This window comes from Entelurus aequoreus, linkage group LG16 (genome assembly GCF_033978785.1).
Source record: "Entelurus aequoreus isolate RoL-2023_Sb linkage group LG16, RoL_Eaeq_v1.1, whole genome shotgun sequence".
NCBI classification, from domain to species: domain Eukaryota; kingdom Metazoa; phylum Chordata; class Actinopteri; order Syngnathiformes; family Syngnathidae; genus Entelurus; species Entelurus aequoreus.
In genome coordinates, this window is record NC_084746.1 from 47,395,870 (window position 1) to 47,409,978 (window position 14,109).

The 14,109-nt window shown below is 40.9% G+C and overlaps 1 protein-coding gene across 1 annotated transcript in view; it reads right to left on the minus strand.

Annotated features, from left to right (window-relative positions):
• Positions 1 to 14,109, minus strand: part of kirrel1b (kirre like nephrin family adhesion molecule 1b) — a 219,235-nt gene that overhangs the window by 103,333 nt on the left and 101,793 nt on the right. The window lies entirely within an intron of this gene.

Consider the following 14,109-nt stretch of genomic DNA (forward strand, 5'->3'; position numbering starts at 1 on the left):
TTTAATTGTAACTTTTTCTACGAGACACTAAAGCCTGATTGTGAGCACCAAACACAGTAAATATGATGTCATATTTTCCCCTGATTGCTCCATTCTTACTTTTGAAGCTCATATATTTTTTTCTCAGGGACATGAGCAAGATGAACCTGCCAGTGTATTTACACACCACAGCTTTGTAAGAACGAAGGCTTCGCTACATATCTTGAAATCAAGACTTCATCTACAGCTATGTGTGTAGCCATTAGTGTTGTCCCGATACCAATATTTTGGTACCGGTACCCGTACCAAAATGTATTTTGACACTTTTCGGTACTTTTTGCTACTTTTCTAAATAAAGGGGACTACAAAAATTGCCTTATTGGCTTTATTTTAACAAAAAATCTTAGGGTACATTAAACATATGTTTCTTATTGCAAGTTTGTCCTTAAATAAAATAGTGAACATACAAGACAACTTGTCTTTTAGTAGTAAGTAAGCAAACAAAGGCTCCTAATTTAGCTGCTGATGTATGCAGTAACATATTGTGTCATTAATCATTCTAATAATTTTATCAAAATGATTAAGGACAAGTGGTAAAAAAATGAATTATTAATCTACTTGTTAATATCTGCTTACTTTCTCTTTTAACATGTTCTATCTACACTTCTGTTAAAATGTAATAATCACTTACTCTTCTGTTGTTTGACACTTTACATTAGTTTTGGATGATAACACAAATTTAGGCATCAATCCGATACCAAGTCATTACAGGATCATACCTTGGTCATATTCAAAGTCCACATGTGTCCAGGGACATATTTACTGAGTTTATAAACATAATATACATTTTAAAAAAGGAAAAAAGATTTTGTGACGATAAAAAATATCGATGTAATCATAGTAGCATCGACTAGATGCGCTCCTGTACTTGGTATCATTACAGTGGATGTCAGGTGTAGATCCACCAATGGCGTTTGTTTACATTTTGATGCCAGTGAGCTACGGTGTGTAGTAAGAAACTCACTTTATTTGTCGCCATGTAGGCGAGGATTAGTGATTTAGAAGTAGCTAAAACACTGCAGACGGTGGTTGGACGTTAGCCGCTAGCTAGCTAGCCAGGTCTTAAAGCACCTCTTCCTGAGGGCGTCTCAGTGTTATAACTTCACCTTTATCGTTAGTTTTTAGACCAAAATGCGTTCGTTCTCCCTTTTCTGTCTACACACTGTGTCTGCTTGTACAAACCCTGTTTCCATATGAGTTGGGAAATTGTGTTAGATGTAAATATAAACGGAATACAATGATTTGCAAATCATTTTCAAGCCATATTCAGTTGAATATGCTACAAAGACAACATATTTGATGTTCAAACTGATAAACATTTTTTTTGTTTTGCAAATAATCATTAACTTTAGAATTTGATGGCAGCAACACGTGACAAAGAAGTTGGGAAAGGTGGCAATAAATACTGATAAAGTTGAGGAATGCTCATCAAACACTTATTTGGAACATCCCACAGGTGTGCAGGCTAATTGGGAACAGGTGGGTGCCATGATTGGGTATAAAAGTAGATTCCATGAAATGCTCAGTCATTCACAAACAAGGATGGGGCGAGGGTCACCACTTTGTCAACAAATGCGTGAGCAAATTGTTGAACAGTTTAAGAAAAACCTTTCTCAACCAGCTATTGCAAGAAATTTAGGGATTTCACCATCTACGCTCCGTAATATCATCAAAGGGTTCAGAGAATCTGGAGAAATCACTGCACGTAAGCAGCTAAGCCCGTGACCTTCCATCCCTCAGGCTGTACTGCATCAACAAGCCACATCAGTGTGTAAAGGATATCACCACATGGGCTCAGGAACACTTCAGAAACCCACTGTCAGTAACTACAGTTGGTCGCTACATCTGTAAGTGCAAGTTAAAACTCTCCTATGCAAGGCGAAAACCGTTTATCAACAACACCCAGAAACGCCGTCGGCTTCGCTGGGCCCGAGCTCATCTAAGATGGACTGATACAAAGTGGAAAAGTGTTCTGTGGTCTGACGAGTCCACATTTCAAATTGTTTTTGGAAACTGTGGACGTCGTGTCCTCCGGACCAAAGAGGAAAAGAACCATCCGGATTGTTATAGGCGCAAAGTGGAAAAGCCAGCATCTGTGATGGTATGGGGGTGTATTAGTGCCCAAGACATGGGTAACTTACACATCTGTGAAGGCGCCATTAATGCTGAAAGGTACATACAGGTTTTGGAGCAACATATGTTGCCATCCAAGCAACGTCACCATGGACGCCCCTGCTTATTTCAGCAAGACAATGCCAAGCCACGTGTTACATCAACGTGGCTTCATAGTAAAAGAGTGCGGGTACTAGACTGGCCTGCCTGTAGTCCAGACCTGTCTCCCATTGAAATGTGTGGCGCATTATGAAGCCTAAAATAGCAGAAGGGAGACCCCCGGACTGTTGAACAACTTAAGCTGTACATCAAGCAAGAATGGGAAAGAATTCCACCTGAGAAGCTTCAAAAATGTGTCTCCTCAGTTCCCAAACGTTTACTGAGTGTTGTTAAAAGGAAAGGCCATGTAACACAGTGGTGAACATGCCCTTTCCCAACTACTTTGGCACGTGCTGCAGCCATGAAATTCTAAGTTAATTATTATTTGCCAAAAAAAAAAAAGTTTATGAGTTTGAACATCAAATATCTTGTCTCTGTAGTGTATTCAATTGAATATGGCTTGAAAAGGATTTGCAAATCATTGTATTCCGTTTATATTTACATCTAACACAATTTCCCAACTCATATGGAAACGGGGTTTGTAACTACTCCGTGATTGTGCGCTGCCGAACATGCTCCTCTGCTCGCAAAACCAGCAATGTCACAACGTGACGACGACGGCGGGGCGGAGGGGTGGTGGACCGGTACTTTTTAGAGGCGGTATAGTACCGAATGTGATTCATTAGTATCGCGGCACTCTACCGTACAACACTAGTAGCCATACAACAACTAAAGTCAGCCTTGATGTCTACAAAAAACATTGTTTCTCGGGCCTCTGTCCTCCGCTTGGACCACACCTGTACACTTTTCGACCTGGAAAAGGTACGAACAGTCACATTATTTAGTCCTGTGAGGTCAATCAGTGTGGATTGCACCCCGAGGGACACAAGTGGACACGTGAGTGGAATGCACAAACAAAGCTGGCATCATTTGCATTTTTTGTCATCTGTTTGTTGCTCCTTTTCAAGGTCTCCCACAAGATCTCGCTCTCACTTGTGTGTGTTTCAGTAAAAGTGTGTGTGTGTGTGTGTGTGTGTGTTGTGTGTGTTGCGAGAACATCACAGCAGAGCTGGTTTCCCCCCCCCACCCCCCCCCCCCCCCACTCCACTCCCCATCAAACAGTACAAAGGATTCCGCTTACACGCTCGCATTTCCCTCCAGCGAAATAAGCCTTTTGGCGAGCGCTGCACTGCTACAGTGCACGCCGTGTAAAGACTACACACGCGCGCACACACAGTGTCAGGTGAGGAGACGACGCAGTTTGCAGCCGTTTGCATCATCAGGTGATGTTGTTTCATATTGTGAAAGGAAGTCTTGCACGCTAATTAAGGCTGAGCAGACGCTTTGAACGCACAAACACACACAAACACACACAGCGAAGGGAATTCTATACAAACAAGAGCTTTTGCACACGCACGCGCGCACACACCAAGCTGTGAGTAATTCACAGCACAAAGTGAGTCACAAAGTGATTCCGTGCAGACACACAACACAAAGTGAGGTGTTTGTCTTCCTGCGGGCTGTTCTGTTCTTGGATCTCTCTTAAAACAATCCCATTAGCTAATGAATCCAGGAAACAACGGCAGCTAATGAGGCAGGCCGAGTCCCACCCCCCCCACCCCCCAACGATGAATCCCGGCGGGACTAAGGCAGCGAGGTGCAAACAGCGGGGAGATGGTCGTACCGTCGGGAGGATTGCGTCTGCCGGCGGGTGAGGGATGTTTGACTTTGAATGTTTTGTCACCTTGTGTGTACTCAAAAGAGGTCAGGTGAAGATGGAGATGTTCACGGACCGATACAAGCACCAGATGCATTCGGAATGTTCTTTCACGAAGCGGTTCAAGGCATTCAAACACCCATACGTGTGATTTGTTATTGGTTAATAGTAGAGATGTCCGATAATATCCGAATTATACGAAATTATCGGTATCGGTTTTTCTTATTATCGGTATCGTTTTTTTTTTTTTTTTTTTTAATTAAATCAACATAAAAAACACAAGATACACTTACAATTAGTGCACCAACCCAAAAAACCTCCCTCTCCCATTTACACTCATTCACACAAAAGGGTTGTTTCTTTCTGTTATTAATATTCTGGTTCCTACATTATATATCAATATATATCAATACAGTCTGCAAGGGATACAGTCCGTAAGCACACATGATTGTGCGTGCTGCTGGTCCACTAATAGTACTAACCTTTAACAGTTAATTTGACTCATTTTCATTCATTACTAGTTTCTATGTAACTGTTTTTATATTGTTTTACTTTCTTTTTTATTCAAAAAATTTTTTTAAATGTATTTATCTTATTTTATTTTATTAATTTTTAAAAAAAAAGGACCTTATCTTCACCATACCTGGTTGTCCAAATTCGCACAACGTAAGAATCGCGATTCGAATTCGAATCGATTTTTTTCCCACACCCCTATTAACTAGGGATGTCCGATAATGGCTTTTTGCCGATATCCGATATTCCGATATTGTCCAACTCTTTAATTACCGATACCGATATCAACCGATATATGCAGTCGTGGAATTAACACATTATTATGCCTAATTTGGACAACCAGGTATGGTGAAGATAAGGTACTTTTTTAAAAAATGAATCAAATAAAACAAGATAAATAAATTAAAAACATTTTCTTGAATAAAAAAGAAAGTAAAACAATATAAAAACAGTTACATAGAAACTAGTAATTAATGAAAATGTGTTAAATTAACTGTTAAAAGTTAGTACTATTAGTGGACCAGCAGCACGCACAATCATGTGTGCTTACGGACTGTATCCCTTGCACACTGTATTGATATATATTGATATATAATGTAGGAACCAGAATATTAATAACAGAAAGAAACAACCCTTTTGTGTGAATGAGTGTAAATGGGGGAGGGAGGTTTTTTGGGTTGGTGCACTAATTGTAAGTGTATCTTGTGTTTTTTATGTGGATTTAATAAAAAAAATAAAAAATAAATTAAAAAAATACTGATAATAATTTAAAACGATACTGATAATAAAAAAAAAAAACGATACCGATAATTTCCGATATTACATTTTAACGCATTTATCGGACGATAATATCGGCAGACCGATATTATCGGACATCTCTAAAAATAAGTCATATTTTTGGTTCATTTAATAGTTAAAACAAATATACATTATTGCAATCAGTTGATAAAACATTGTCCTTTACAATTATAAAAGCTATTTACAAAAATCTACTACTCTGCTTGCATGTCAGCAGACTGGGGTAGATCCTGCTGAAATCCTATGTATTGAATGAATAAAGAATCCTTTTGAATCGGGAAAAAATCGTTTTTGAATCGAGAATCGTGTTGAATCAGAAAAAAAATCGATTTTGAATCGAATCGTGACCCCAAGAATCGATATTGAATCGAATCGTGGGGCACCCAAAGATTCACAGCCCTGTTGGTTAATGCATTGGTTTTACCAATAAATCAGGCAGGAACCAACACAAGCGTGCTCATAGCATGGGAAGCAAAGCTTAAGGAGGCTAGCGCGGGAGCTAGCATACAAGAACAGGAATCAAAAACCATCGTCGACTGTTGCGTGTAGCAAATTAGGACGCCAGACTGACTGACGGGAAAAGGCAGGACTAAATATCTCTCTGATTAGCGCTCGGAAACAGGTGAGCGTCCCGAACACTAATCAGAGACAGGTGGAAACAACTGTCAGAATAATTGTATCGAAGTTATCACAAAACTTTGTGTTGCCATGAGTTCCCGGCGAGAGGACAAAAGCTGCCTTTGGTCCTACCCGAAGAAGGCTTGTAAAACTCCACTGTGTAGGATGGGAAGCATCATGAAGGTGTTCTGTTTCTTTCATGTATTGTAATCCACAGAAATATTTTGTCTTGACTCGAGAACTACAAAGCGGAGAGAAAGCAGGACCAGACTCCCCTCCAGGCGACCTTTTCTTTGAACTGTTTTACGACCTTTTCTTTTAACTGTTTGTAATCAAAGGCGATGGCTGTTTACGACCCCCGTCCCTTTAGAAACAGCTGTTGCCATGTAATCAGGGAAAGTCCAAATAAAAGAGGAGGCGTACAATCTTTCGTCAGGAGCGTGGAACACTGTACAAGGGTACAGGTGTACGCGTATCTCCTCATTGAGCCAAGTTTAATTCTGTCTCTGTTTAATTCCTTGCTTCTTGTCTTGTTTAATAGATGTCATCAGTGTTTGAACCTGACAATAACTAACCATGGCAACCAAAGAGACACAAAACAGGGGTGCTGGAACAGAACTAAGCCAACCAGAAACCGAAACGTAAACAAACTATAATCCGGGCATAACGGGAAAGTAGTTAAATCCTACCATTTTGAAATAATGTGTTCACACAGTCTTAAAGTAAGTAATTATTTTCAAGAATCATCGTTTCAATAATCTATTCAAAGCAAATAAGCATGATTTGAATGTACTCCTGGTTTCTATCTACAGAGAGTTCAGAGAGAAAGATTCAAGACACCAACAAGCCAAAACCAAATTAAAAAGTGGAAAAAGAAAAGTTGAGAGAATACGTAGAAAGAGTGAAGGCTGACCCAGGTAACATCAAGAACATTTGAAGAAGGAATAAGAAAGAAATAAGAAAGGAAGGAAGAAGGGAAAGTCCAAAGTCATCAACGTTTTTATCGGCCAGGGAGCAAAGGAAGGGTAACCCTAAGACCTGGATGTCATAGATTACCTTTACACTGCAGGCCAAAGTGGACCAAATCAGACTGTTTAATTTATGAATAACATGTGATCTTTATCAGACTCCAGTATAAACGCGCACAGGACCCAATGTGGCCCCAATGTGGCTTTGATGTCACGTGCACAGCTGGATAAAGTAAAAACAAAGGAAGTTGACCCGGATTCTTTAAATGAGCAATGAAGTTGCTGCTACTACAAGATAAAACATGGATGCCACAGATTTGCGTGTTAATGGGTTTGATTCCAAACGGATTCGGACAACCCCCTGATGTGGCCCAATATGATCCGAAAATATTAGATTTGAAGCACTTTGTATTGTTTAGACTGGCCAATAATATCCAATCTGATTTGGTGCGCAGTGTAAACGGAGCCAAAGTAATGCACAGTAGTTTTCAGCAGCCTGACAGTAATATGAAGTGTTTTCTTCTTCTCTGAATACTGAATTCATAACACTTTCTACCGCGTGTCCTTCTTGGGGTTTGCGGGGTGGCTGGAGCCTATCCCAGCTGCATTCGGGCGGAAGGCATGGTACGCCCTGGACAAGTGGCCACCTCATCACAGGGCCAACACAGATAGACAACATTCACACTCACATTCCCACACGAGGCTCAATTTAGTGTTGTTAATATGCCTATCCCCAGGTGCATGTCTCTGGAGGTGGGAGGGAGCCGGAGTACCCGGAGGGAACCCACACAGTCACGGGAAAAAGCATGCAAAGTCCACACAGAAAGACCCCGAGCTCAGGAATGGAACCTAGGACCTTTTCTCTGTGAGGCACGAGCGCTAACCAACGCTTTATTGGGCTGCAACTGAGTACTGAACCCACGTGGGTACTTATTTTCAACTGATCGTAACAATTGTATCCAAAAATACATTATTTTATTGACCACAACACATAAAGTGTTTGCAATATTTCCAACATCAATCATGTTATAAGTTAATATTAAGCAATAACGTTGAGAGAATATGATGCAACCTTGCCAACAAAATAGTGGTCACTACGGAAACACTATGTGTTTACAAAGAAAATCAAGTAAATTGAGTTATCAACTAAAATATTATGATTACATTATTACATTATTTCGGTACCTTTCTAAATAAAGTGGACCACAAAATAATTGCATTATTGGTTTTATTTGAACAAAAAATCATAGGGTGCATTAAACATATGATTCTTATTGCAGTTAAGTCCTTAAATAAAATAGTGAACATACTATACAACTTGTCTTTTAGTAGTAAGTAAGCAAACAAAGGCTCCTAATTAGTCTGCTGATGTATGCAGTAACATATTGTGTCATTTATCATTCTATTATTTTGTCGACATTATTAAGGACAAGTAGTAGAAAATGAATTATTAATATACTTGTTCATTTAATGGTAATATCTGCTTACTTTCTCTTTTAACACTTCTGTTAAAATGTAATAATCACTTATTCTTCTGTTGTTTGATACTTTACACTAGTTTAGGATGATACCACAAATTTGTGTATCAATCCGATACCAAGTAGTTACAGGATCATACATTGGTCATATTCAAAGTCCTCATGTGTCCAGGGACATATTTCCTGAGTTTATAAACATAATAGACATTTTAAAAAACCGAAAGAAGATGTTGTGATGCCCAAAAAAATCGACATAATCATAGTAGTATCGAATCGATACGTGCTTGTACTTGATATCATTACAGTGGATGTCAGGTGTAGATCCACAAATGGCGTTTGTTTACATTTTGATGCCGGCGAGCTACGGTGTGTAGTGAAGCATGTTTAGCTATTCCTCGTCCTGCAGGGATGATACTTGTAAGAAACTTACTTTATTTGTCGCCACGGAGGCGAGGATTAGTGATTTAGAAGTAGCTAAAACACTGGCGACGGCGGATGGACGTTAGCCGCTAGCTAGCTAGCCATGTCTTAAAGCACCTCTTCCTGAGGGCGTTCCAGTGTTATAACTTCACCTTTATCGTTAGTTTTTAAGCCAAAATGCGTCAGTTCTCCCTTTTCTGTCTACACACTGTGTCTGCTTGTAAGTACTCCGTGATTGTGCGCTGCCGAACATGCTCCCCTGCTCGCAAACCGGCAATGACACGACGTGACTTCGACGCGGGTCGAGGACGTTTCAGAGACGGGATCGTACCGAAAATGATTAATTAGTATTGTGGTACTATACTAATACCGGTATAACGTACAACCCTAGTCCAGGGTGTACCCCGCTTTCTGCCCGTGTGCAGCTGGGATAGGCTCCAGCACCCTCCGGCACCAATGGACAAGCGGTAGAAAATGGATAGATGGATAACATTGTAATTGTATTTTATGCATGTTCGAAATAAACTGAAACTGACTGATCTGCTGATGTGGTCAGAGTGCAGAAGCGCTCCCATGGTGATGTCATCCCAACCCAAATCTACGAAAATGCCGAAGACATTTGGGGAAGGGGGAATATTCAAAATGACCGTCTGAAATTGTGGCATTTTGTAATGTTTAGACGGTATTTTTACATACTTTGCGGATTGTAAATACATTTGGATATGGTTTAATCGATACAATGAATCACAATTAAAGGGCCTACTGAAAGCCACTACTACCGACCACGGCAGTCTGATAGTTTATATATCAATGATGAAATCTTAACATTGCAACACATGCCAATACGGCCGGGTTAACTTATAAAGTGACATTTAAATTTCCCGGGAAATATCCGGCTGAAACATCGCGGTATGATGGCGTATGCGCGTGACGAAGTCAAAGTAACGGAAGTTATGGTACCCCGTAGAATCCTATACAAAAAGCTCTGTTTTCATTTCATAATTCCACAGTATTCTGGACATCTTTTGCAATTTGTTTAATGAACAATGAAGGCTGCAAAGAAGACAGTTGTAGGTGGGATCGGTGTATTAGCAGCGGACTACAGCAACACAACCAGGAGGACTTTGTTGGAGAGCAGACGCGCTAGCCGCCGACCTCACCTTGACTTCCTACGTCTCGGGGCCGCCAAACGCAACGGGTGAAGTCCTTCGTCCTTCTGCCGATCGCTGGAACGCAGGTGAGCACGGGTGTTGATGAGCAGATGAGGGCTGGCTGGCGTAGGCTCTGTGCGGTCCGGTTGCTAAGTTGCTAAGTTAGCTTCAATGGCATCGTTAGCACAGCATTGTTAACCTTCGCCAGCCTGGAAAGCATTAACCGTGTATTTACATGTCCACGGTTTAATAGTATTGTTGATTTTCTATCTATCCTTCCAGTCAGGGGTTTATTTTTTTTGTTTCTATAAGCAGTTAAAGCACGATGCTATCACGTTAGCTCGTAGCTAAAGCATTTCGCCGATTTATTGTCGTGGAGATAAAAGGCACTGAATGTCCATTTCGCGTTCTCGACTCTCATTTTCAAGAGGATATAGTATCCCAGGTGGTTTAAAATACAAATCCATGGTCCACAATAGAAAAAGGAGAGTGTGGAATCCAATGAGCCAGCTTGTACCTAAGTTACGGTCAGAGCGAAAAAAGATGCGTCCTGCACTGCACTCTAGTCCTTCACTCTCACGTTCCTCATCCACAAATCTTTCATCCTCGCTCAAATTAATGGGGTAATCGTCACTTTCTCGGTCCGAATCTCTCTCGCTCCATTGTAAACAATGGGGAATTGTGAGGAATACTAGCTCCTGTGACGTCACGCTACTTCCGGTACAGGCAAGGCTTTTTTTTTTTATCAGCGAGCAAAAGTTGCGAACTTTATCGTCGATTTTCTCTACTAAATCCTTTCAGCAAAAATATGGCAATATCGCGAAATGATCAAGTATGACACATAGAATGGATCTGCTATTCCCGTTTAAATAAAAAAAAAATCATTTCAGTAGGCCTTTAAGCATATAAAGTCAACTTGTTTTTCCATCATATTGGTACTCTAACCACCAATTTGTCAGTTAATATTCCATGAGTATATAGTAGTATACTACTTCCGCTACTACATTAAAGCAAAAATACAACACAATAACACTTTGACCAACTCATTAAAACATTCAAAACTACATTAAAGCAAAAACACAACACAATAACACTTTGACTAACTCATTAGAACATTCAAAATATTCATTAAAAACACAATCAAGGTCAGACAACAACATGATTTTTCTCAAAGCTAAACTGTCAAAGATATTACAACCAAAAACACAATCTGTACAATTTATGGACTGTGTGTGTGTGTGTGTGTGTGTGTGTGTGTGTGTGTGTGTGTGTGTGTGTGTGTGTGTGTGTGTGTGTGTGTGTGTGTGTGTGTGTGTGTGTGTGTGTGTGTGTGTGTGTGTGTGTGTGTGGCCTGTCAGCCTGCAGCAGAGACTCAAATTGTGGACGAGAGAGTCGTACTGACAGAGAACAGAGATGTAATTAACCCTGCGGGACACACCGCCATCATCCTCCTCCCCCCAACGCAACGCATTCCCACACACACACACACACACACACGCACACACACCAACACACAGTGTTCTCCTTTTTCAAATTCCCTGGTGATTTCGTCTCCCATGTGCTTACTCTCTGATTTCCAGCATTTTTCCTCCTCTCGTCCATCCTTAGATTTACAATTAGCGCAATGTGCTGCAAATAAGGAGACTTCAACAGTGGCGGGGAGCTGCGCCCTTTTGGAAGACCTTTCTAGCTTGTTGTTGTCTTAGGCCAGGGGTCGGCAACCCGCGGCTCTAGAGCCGCATGCGGCTCTTTAGCGCCGCCCTAGTGGCTCTCTGAAGCTTTTTCAAAATGTATGAAAAATGGAAAAAGATGAGGGGAAAAAAAATATTTTTTTTGTTTTAATATGGTTTTTGTAGGAGGACAAACATGACACAAACCTCCCTAATTGTTATAAAGCACACTGTTTGTATTAAACATGCTTCACTGATTCGAGTATTTGGCGAGCGCCGTTTTGTCCTACTAATTTTGGCGGTCCTTGAACTCACCTTCGTTTGTTTACATCAGGGGTCGGCAACCAAAATGTTTGAAAGAGCCATATTGGACCAAAAATACAAAAACAAATCTGTCTGGAGCTGCAAAAAATTAAAAGCCATATTACATGTGTCATGAGATATACATTTAATTAAGAGGACTTAAAGGAAACTAAATGAGCTCAAATATAGCAACAAATGAGGCATAATGATGCAATATGTACATATAGCTAGCCTAAATAGCATGTTAGCATCGATTAGCTTGCAGTCATTCAGTGACCAAATATGCCCGATTAGCACTCCACACAAGTCAATAACATCAACAAAACTCACCTTTGTGCATTCATGCACACCGTTAAAAGTGTGGTGGACAAAATGAGACAGAAAAAAGGAGTGGCATAAAACATGTCCTAGATGGTCGGAGAAAGTTGTAAACAAACTAAGGTGAGTTCAAGGACCGCCAAAATTAGTAGGACAAAACGACGCTCGCCAAATACTTGATATCAGTGAAGCATGTTTAATATAAACAGTGTGCTTTATAACAATTAGGGAGGTTTGTGTCATGTTTGTCCTCATACAGAAACCATATTAAAACTTTTTTTTTTTTTCCCGCTCATCTTTTTCCATTTTTCATACATTTTTGAAAAAGCTCCAGAGAGCCACTAGGGCGGCGCTAAAGAGCCGCATGCGGCTCTAGAGCCGCGGGTTGCCGACCCCTGGTTTACATGTATAACTTTCTCCGACTTTCCAGGACGTGTTTTATGCCACTTCTATTTCTGTCTCATTTTGTCCACCACACTTTTAACGTTGTGCGTGAATACACAAAGGTGAGTTTTGTTGGTGTTATTGACTTGTGTGGAGTGCTAATCAAACATATTTGGTCACTGCATGACTGCAAGCTAATCGATGCTAACATGCTAGCTATATGTACATATTGCGTCATTATGCCTCATTTGTAGCTATATTTGAGCTCATTTAGTGTCCTTTAAGTCATCTCAATCCAATGTATATCTCATGACACACTATCTGTATGTAATATGGCTTCTAATTTGTTGCGGCTCCAGACAGATTTGTTTTTGTATTTTTGGTCCAATATGGCTCTTTCAACATTTTGGGTTGCCGACCCCTGTCTTAGGCCATGTCTACACTAAGCCGGATAACCCCTTAAACAAATAATTATTTAGCCTATATCGTTTAAGGTTCCCCTCCTCGGATAATCTTTTACACGGGTAAGTGCGCCGTCTATTTCTTGAATCTACGGCTCTAAGCTTTGTATAGACTCTTTGTATGGACTCAGTGATCGTTTACAAAGTGAGTTCGGAGAGGAAGTGACGCCAGAAAGACCGCGCCCCACACAGGAAGTGACGTCAGAAAGAACGCGTCACAGCCAGCTTCATAATAAAGCGGTTTCGCACTTCGGAGCTAACCACTGGAAATATGGAGGCGAGTCATCCAGACATGCCCGTTTCTCCTTCTTCTACATGTACAGACGCTTGTGGAAATCAAACATGAATACCTTAAAGGCCTACTGAAATTAAATGTTCTTATTTAAACGGGGATAGCAGGTCCATTCTATGTGTCATACCTGATCATTTCGCGATATTGCCATATTTTTGCTGAAAGGATTTAGTAGAGAACATCGACGATAAAGTTCGCAACTTTTGGTCGCTGATTAAAAAAAGCCTTGCCTGTACCGGAAGTAGCGTGACGTCACAGGTTGTGGAGCGCCTCACATCTGCACATTGTTTACAATCATGGCCAGCAGCAGCGAGAGCGATTCGGACCGAGGAAGCGACGATTACCCCATTAATTTGAGCGAGGATGAAAGATTCGTGGATGAGGAAGGTGAGAGTGAAGGATTAGAGGGCAGTGGAAGCGATTCAGATAGAGAAGATGCTGTGAGAGGCGGGTGGGGACCTGATATTCAGCTGGGAATGACTAAAAGATTAAGATTAAAGATTAAAGTACCAATGATTGTCACACACACACTAGGTGTGGTGAAATTTGTCCTCTGCATTTGACCCATCCCCTTGGGGAGCAGTGGGCAGCAGCGGCGCCGCGCCCGGGAATCATTTTGGTGATTTAACCCCCAACTCCAACCCTTGATGCTGAGTGCCAAGCAGGGAGGGAAACGGGTCCCATTTTTATAGTCTTTGGTATGACTCGGCTGGGATTTGAACTCCAACCTACCGATCTCAGGGCGGACACTCTAACCACTAGGCCACT